The following is a 6,380-nucleotide window of genomic DNA, read 5'->3' as shown; positions in this document are numbered from 1 at the left end:
GTTGTGGCTTGCCTATTAAATGCTTCATTCTGTTGTTAAGAACCAAATTGAAGTTTAGAACAATATATTTTTTTTGCTATGTAAATTTTGAATTTTGTTATTCTTTTGAATTATTATAATAATTTATAAAAAATAATCCTATAATTAATTTGAAAAATAAAAAATATTAAAAAAATTAGAGAATTTGTGATTACTTTTGTACTTGAAAAAATAGGTCATAAAATTGAATTATTTGCTAGCACTGCATAATGCTCGCAAGTAGTTGAATTTTGGGACCGCATCGAGAAATTTGCAAGCACATCTCTCATGGATCCAGTACTGACAATCAACATCAAGGCATGTGTAGGAACTCCCTTTGGCATGTGTGGTGCCTCAAGCATCGCACTTGAAGGTGCAAAACCTCCTAAACAACTTCATTTCATGGTTGGGGTGACTCAGATCATGTATGATGCTGCGCTCATCATCTTCGGCTGCATACATCATGTCGCTTCCCTGTGCGCACCTGACATGCGCCTCAAACGTGCATTCTGCGCTCGTACATCTGTAGGAGATGCGTAGTAAATAGCCTTGGCAGATCGAACAACACGTTAGCCGATCCATAGGGGCATATTGTTGAGTGAGTGTATGTTGATGGTGCATTGCGTGCCTGATCTTCCTCGGAGACACTGTGTTAAGGGTGTTCCCCTCAACAAGATGCCGAAAAACGATGGTTAGAAGTCACGGGAGGCAAAATCCCGTCGACAACTAGGGGTTGCAAACAAAAACGATAAAGAAAAAGAAATTGTATGAAACTTGATATTTATTGATTGTAATCTCTTTCACACGCTATTTATAAATTAAGGACCCTAGGGTTGGTTCGACTTACGGTCCAGGAAAGAACCAACAAAGAAAATCCTGAGAGGAACTTATACGGGCTCGACCCAATTACTTGCGCAAAAATATAAGTCAACAAGGACATAAAATAAAATTAAGAAAATAACTCCTAACTACTTGAAGACAAATTCTCCGTACCGCTGCGGAGGTCTGGTCCTCCTCCGCAGTCTCGCGCACTTCGTTGACGTGGCCGGCAACGCGCGTGTCGTATTCCAGCGCCGGCTGCACGGTGCCATCATCCGGGAGTCCCTGACTCGTATGAGGGATCGTATCACACTGCACATTCTTCATGTAGTAGCCCTTCCTACCACATTCCTATTCTAAATTATTTAAATTTCCCATAACAACCATCACAATTATTTAAACTAACAATCACCACCAGAGAAAGTGGATGCTCATGGCTCCAATGATTAAGCATCTTTATCTCCTATGTTAAAGTAATTGAATGAACAATTACATAAAGCTCTCGATGATGATTAACCAAGAATAACGGAGAAGGAACACAAACTTTAAAGTAGAAGCATACCTTGATCCATAAAGAATTGAAAGGCGAAATTGCTTTGCAGCGGCTATGGATCTTCCAAACGATCAGAGACGTCCTTCACAATAGTCTTCCGAGAGAATACAAAGATATTGAACGTTCTTCTGACGTCTAGAGACTATAACCCTAGTTTATATTTATATTAAATACAAACCCCTTTATTTTCTATTCGGTCCGTCATCAAATAGAAAATCTCATATGGTATTTACACTTATTTCCATAACAAATAAATACACTTTAGCCCAAACTTTAATCTTTAATAGATCACTTTAATTGAGCAACTGAAGGATAGTCATACACATTAAATTAGTCATGTAGAAGCCCAAATTTCCAACAATCTCCCACTTGGGCAACACATGACACCAACTATATGTGTACAAACCGAATGAACGCTCAAATATGTTATCACATAGTGTATTCCTAAACAATCTTATTGTCAACCATATCGACATAGACTAAAGATGCAGTCATCATATTTTTTCATGATTAAACCCATCAGTAATCAGATATGCAAACATGTAACGCCCGTACTTTTTAAGTACTAAATTAAAAACTGTCGTGAAGTAGTTAAAATGAATTTATGTCGTCAAGCTATGCTTCTCGTTATTTTCTTTGTTGGAGTTGGGAACGATGGAATTAATTAAAGTTTTCTGTGAACTTTAATTAATAAAAAGACAGACGAAAAGTAAAATTTGGGCTACTCAATTAAATAAAGTCCAATGCTTTATTTTACAATTTGGCTTTGGACTTTAAATTAAAAGAGATATCTTTTGGGCCTAATTTCTTCGTAGAAAATTTTGTGCAAGCCCAAAATCCTTTCCTCTCTCCCCTACGCCAACTATTCCACTCCTAAGACTCTCTATTTTTCAAGTGACCTTCCACCCTCCATCTTCCACATTCAATTCTGCAAATCAAAGGTCACCCAATTAATAGAATAATCCTTGTTCATTTATCTCCTCTCCTTCCCTATTCACATCAGCCATTTTCAAGCAAATTCACAGAGAGAGGGAGAGCCGAGAGAGCCGAGAGAGTGAAGAAATTTGCTGCCTTTTGTTTCAACCACAACCAAGTTAAGAAACCGAATCTGCCAAGCCAAAGAAGCCTAAGAGATTAATCCCTTCTCGCCTCTATAGCTTTGCATCACAACTTCCAATCGGTTGAGGTATAAATCCATTCCCTTTTGATCGTTGTTATACACACCATATCATCACGCATCAACAACCAACATATTTCAATCAAACGAACACCACCAAACGAACATCACAATCGAACACCCGCTGTGATTAATCGGAAAATACGAAGGAACATAATTTGGTAAAGAACTTATCTTGCGGGGTGGTTTCGGGGCGGTTCCGTTTGAATATCAAACCGGGGCTGTAGAGTAGTGGTTTGCGGCTGCCCGAGCAGCAGCGCACCACCGAGAAGGCAGAAGCGGCGCCACCGAACAACAGTGAACGGTAGCATGTGCGGGGCGGCGGAACTTGCCGCGTCAGTCTGCGAGCAGCAGCAGCTCAACGACGCGAAGATGTCTGTGGAAATGGTCAAGGAGGGAGTGCGGACCGACGGCGAACGCGGTGTTGGTGAGCGGTAGTCGCCGGCCTGAGGGTCGAAGAGAGCGACGGATTTCTTGGTGGAGGTTTTCGATTTGGGGGTGTTGAGAGAAATTGGAATGGTGAAGGAGAGAGAGGTTGTTGACCGAGATGGAGGAAGGGATTAGTGTAGTGGGATCTTTTTGTTTTGGGCCACTCTTTTATTTTTGTTCAGGCTCAAATTTTAATTGGAGAAATAAGGATGGACCTTTTAAATATTAAGGATTTTTGGTTGTGGGCCACTTTTTATTTTGGGCTAAATTAATTAAATCCTTAGGCCGATAATTAATTAATATGAATTATTTAATTAATCCCGGAATATGTTGAAGAATGAATAATTTTATCCCAAGTCCGAAATATTTAATTCAGGGAAAAGTGATTGGTGAAGGTTAGTTACAAATCTTGGGATTAAATCCTATAGCGTGGAGAAAAAAATACGAGGAGCCAACGGAGGAAGTATTAGTGTAAGCGGCCGACTGGCGTCGCCCGCGACGCCTTGGGCGGCCGCCAAATAATCGAAAATGCATGAAAACCGAGAAACGAGATAAAAGACTTTAATTAGAGTGTATGCATTCTAAATAGTTTCTTTCTTGAGATTGATGTATACTTTAATTTTCTCAAAAAGGTTGTTCGCACGCTCGTTAAAGTGGGATCGAGAAGCTTGTTAAGGAAATTACTAACCTTTTGAGGTGGGCTTTTCTACTTAAACTCCTTTATTTGCAATGTTATGTAAATGGTGAGATAAGGGTGGTTTAAATTTTATGTCATGCCGTATTTTATATTTTGAATTACCTATCTGATTGCCTACTAGAATTATGTTCTACTAGACTTTGATGGTTAACGAATTCGGGTCTAACTAGGGTCTAACTTAGGCTAGTGCACTGATGGGGATCGTGAGCCGTCCTTTGGGTCGGCCGGTCCAGTGATCGAGTTTGTGGCCACATTCTCGTTTCACATGATGGTTCAGATATGGTACATGATGGAGGATGATGATGATGATGGGCTGCGCAGCCATGTTTTACGATGGAAATGATTTTAGTGTTTCTCGACATTTTTTTTAAAGTAAAACCCGGGTTTCACTCAATGATGGCTTAACATACCTTTATTGATAAAATGTATTTTGGGCATGAGTTCACTGAGTGCATCAAGTACTCAGCCCCTGCATATGTTTTCCCTATATGCAGGTTGAGCGTTAACGAGGACGGAGGATGTTGAGCATTTGGACAAAGACCACATTCAATAAATGTTCCGGTAGCTATTGTGTCTTCATACATAGTAGTAGCTAACTCTCAAATGCTTCCGCTATACCAAGTTTTAAAACTCTTATGTTTTTCTTTATTCTGTTGGACTATTTTCCTACGAACTTTGTTGCGTCGTGATTCCAAACTATAATTTGGTAATAAAGTTTCATCTTTTGATCTACATGTTGTACCCCTTGATTGTTTCCCCTTTTTCACCGCTTCTTAATTCCCCCATTAGTCGCGACCCACCGTGCTTTCTATCCTTATGAAGTGCGGTCGTGACAGAATGGTATCAGAGCGATTTTTCCTTCCGCTCTGGACCGAGAGTCTCTTATTCAATCTAGTCTAGACTCGTTTCACTAGACTAAAAGAGTATTCATTGAAGGCTCAACATTCCGTCTCGCCGCGCTCAACAAAAGAGATGGTAAAATATTTTGAAATGAGGAATGTTTATGCAATTGATGTTGGACGTGATGATGAATGGAGTATGATTGAGATGTAGACTTCAAAAGCCTTAGATGTAGGCTAAGTCATATACGCGCGGACTATACTTTCTTTTAAGGCAAAATATTTATCGATGGAACGAATGAGGCATAGAAAAGAGCGAATTCCAAGGGGTGATGAAAGAATAACGCACGAAACATCTATCCTTAGATGATAACGTTAAAAGAAAGAATCATTTTGGTGAATGCAGAATTGAGACTATGTGCTACAAATGTGGTGTAGTTGGGCACTTTGCCAAAGAGTGCCCGAGCTACAACAATGCTGGTTTTGAGGAGACTACATGGGAACTCGAGGATAAAATGAAAGAGAAGTACCCGAAGCTGTTCGTTAAAGATGAGCAAATTTCGGGACGAAATTTCTGTTAAGGTGGGTAGAATTTAACGCCTGTACTTTTTAAGTACTAAATTAAAAAATGTCGTGAAGTAGTTAAAATGAATTTATGTCGTCATGCTATGCTTCTCGTTATTTTCTTTGTTGGAGTTGGGGACGATGGAATTAATTAAAGTTTTCCGTGAACTTTAATTAATAAAAAGACAGACGAAAAGTAAAATTTGGGCTACTCAATTAAATAAAGTCCAATGCTTTATTTTACAATTTGGCTTTGGACTATTAAATTAAAAGAGATATCTTTTGGGCCCAATTTCTTCATAGAAAATTTTGTGCAAGCCCAAAATCTCTTCCTCTCTTCCCCTACGCCAACTCTTCCACTCCTAAGACTCTCCATTTTTCAAGTGACCTTCCACCCTCCATCTTCCACATTAAATTCTGCAAATCAAAGGTCACCCAATTAATAGAATGATCCTTGTTCATTTATCTCCTCTCATTCCCTATTCACATCAGCCATTTTCAAGCAAATTCACAGAGAGAGTGGGAGAGCCGAGAGAGTGCAGAAATTTGCTGCCTTTTGTTTCAACCACAACCAAGTTAAGAAGCCGAATCTTCCAAGCCAAAGAAGCCTAAGAGATTAATCCCTTCTCGCCTCTATAGCTTTGCATCACAACTTCCAATCGGTTGAGGTATAAATCCCTTCCCTTTTGATCGTTGTTATACACACCATATCATCACGCATCAACAACCAACATAATTCAATCAAACGAACACCACCAAACGGACATCACAATCGAACACCCGCTGTGATTAATCGGAATGTACGAAGGTATAAATCCCTTCCCTTTATTTTACAATTTGGGCTCGAACATCTATCCTTAGATGATAACGTTAAAAGAAAAGAGCGAATTCTAAGGGGTGATGAATGGAGTATGATTGAGATGTAGACTTCAAAAGCCTTAGATGTAGGCTAAGTCATATACGCGCGGACTATACTTTCCTTTAAGGCAATATATTTATCGATGGAACGAATGAGGCATAAAAAAGAGCGAATTCCAAGGGGTGATGAGATGACGAGACAATGACAACCCTGTGAAGCGCGACTTGTTCTAGTTCGAAAGTTTGACGAGATTGCAAGTTATTACGTTTCTTCAAACCAGAGCGAAATGCTCGAACAAAAATAACGCACGAAACATCTATCCTTAGATGATAACGTTAAAAGAAAGAATCATTTGGGTGAATGCAGAATTGAGACTATGTGCTACAAATGTGGTGGAGTTGGGCACTTTGCCAAAGAGTACCCGA

The 6,380-nt window shown here is 39.5% G+C and overlaps 1 long non-coding RNA gene across 1 annotated transcript; it reads right to left on the bottom strand.

The window, feature by feature from the left end:
- Positions 1-802: 802 nt before the first annotated feature.
- On the bottom strand, positions 803-3,125 carry LOC121747025. Its single transcript, XR_006039101.1, has 2 exons — positions 1,400-3,125; positions 803-1,177 (listed from the first exon to the last, which is right to left on the bottom strand). It is a non-coding gene; the product is annotated as an uncharacterized LOC121747025 (long non-coding RNA).
- Positions 3,126-6,380: the final 3,255 nt, after the last annotated feature.

Source organism: Salvia splendens, chromosome 9 (genome assembly GCF_004379255.2).
Source record: "Salvia splendens isolate huo1 chromosome 9, SspV2, whole genome shotgun sequence".
NCBI lineage: Eukaryota > Viridiplantae > Streptophyta > Magnoliopsida > Lamiales > Lamiaceae > Salvia > Salvia splendens.
The sequence above is the reverse complement of the archived record's forward strand: the minus strand, read 5'-3'. Positions and strand labels throughout refer to the sequence as shown.